Source organism: Phoenix dactylifera, chromosome 2 (genome assembly GCF_051530095.1).
Source record: "Phoenix dactylifera cultivar Ajwa chromosome 2, Ajwa_hap1_PhDact_Kaust_v1.1, whole genome shotgun sequence".
NCBI classification, from domain to species: Eukaryota; Viridiplantae; Streptophyta; class Magnoliopsida; order Arecales; family Arecaceae; genus Phoenix; species Phoenix dactylifera.
This window is the reverse complement of record NC_143191.1, coordinates 35861805-35863276: the sequence shown is the minus strand read 5'-3', so window position 1 is coordinate 35863276 and position 1472 is coordinate 35861805. Positions and strand designations below refer to the sequence as shown.

Genomic DNA, 1472 nt, shown 5'->3' with positions numbered 1-1472 from the left:
TTTTAGCTGCAAGCAAGCGCTGAGGAAATGGAGCAACTATCTTGTGATGCAGTATTGGATCATTTTGTTCATTATCATCTTCATCATTCTTTTCAATAGATTTTTTAGGTTTGTCAATCTTTTGTTGGAATTTCTTTGTTAATTATTTTTCCACTCCGAAGGGTTGTAACAGACTTAACTTGTTCAAATTTAGGTTGGGATGAACTTGCTTCATGGACCTCATGTTGACCCTTTGGGTTAGATTGAGGTTGGGCTGGAAATGTCCCTTTTTTCCTAACATTGAGTTGAGCCTCAATTCTACCTACAGAATTTTTAAGTTCTTGAAGTGACTGCATGGTATTCTGATTTATCTGGGTCTGCCCTTGCATGAATGCCTGCAAAGTATCCTCAAGAGATCTCTTATGGGGTGGCACATAGGGTATGGAATTCCCTTGAGATTCATTGGCAGTGGGTCCATGTCTCCAACTAAAATTAGGATGGTTTCGCCAACTAGGATTATATGTTTCAGGAAATGGTCTCATATAAGCATTTGTGAAATTCGCTTGATCATGCAACACTTCTTGGAAGGCGGGGATTGTAGGACAATCCTTGGTTAAGTGTGCATTACTCTCACAGATTTCACAAATACTTTCATCTATAGTAGGTGTCTTTCCTGTATTGGCTCTGCTTAATTCAATGGCTTCAACCTTCCTAGTTAGATTAGCAATCTTTAAATTTACATCATTTTCTTCTTTAACATGATACATTCCTCCTTTAGTATTAGTCGATTTTTGAGGTTTCTCGTTCTTATCTGTTGTATCCCAGGCCTGTGCATTTTCTGCCAACAGATCAAAATAGTCCCAGGCTTCCTCTGGTTCCTTATTCATAAATTCACCATTACACATCATTTCCACAAATTGTCTCATATTGGAGGTCAAACCATCATAAAAGAAACTGATGATTCTCCAAATTTCGTATCCATGATGTGGGCAAGCAAGGAGAAGGTCCTTAAATCTTTTCCAACACTGAAAAAATGTTTCTCCATCTTTTTGTGCAAAGTTCATGATATTTCTTCTAAGTGTGTTTGTTTTATGTGTTGGGAAGAATTTCTTTAAAAATTCTCTTGTCATTTCTTGCCAGGTAGCTATGGTCCTAGGCCTTAAGGAGTGTAACCATGACTTAGCTTTTTCCTTTAAAGAAAAAGGAAATAACTTAAGCTTAACTACCTCTTCAGTGACATCATTGAAATGAAGTGTTGAACATACTTCATCAAATTCTTTCAGATGCAAATAGGGACTTTCAGAATCAAGTCCGTGAAACTTTGGAAGTAATTGGATTATTCCTGGTTTCATGTCAAAAGCTCCCGCAGCAGTAGGAATAACCATACAGGATGGGGTACTGGTCCTAGCGGGTTGTAGATAATCACGAAGCGTTCTAATAGGTAAGTCATCCTGAAATTCATTATCTCCCTGATTACTACCATTATCTTCCAT

At 37.6% G+C, this 1472-nt stretch overlaps 1 non-coding gene across 1 annotated transcript; it reads left to right on the top strand.

Moving 5' to 3' along the window:
* Positions 1-954: 954 nt before the first annotated feature.
* Positions 955-1061, top strand: LOC149768296 (small nucleolar RNA R71). Its single transcript, XR_016399706.1, has one exon. It is a non-coding gene; the product is annotated as a small nucleolar RNA R71 (small nucleolar RNA).
* The last annotated feature ends 411 nt before the right edge of the window (positions 1062-1472 follow it).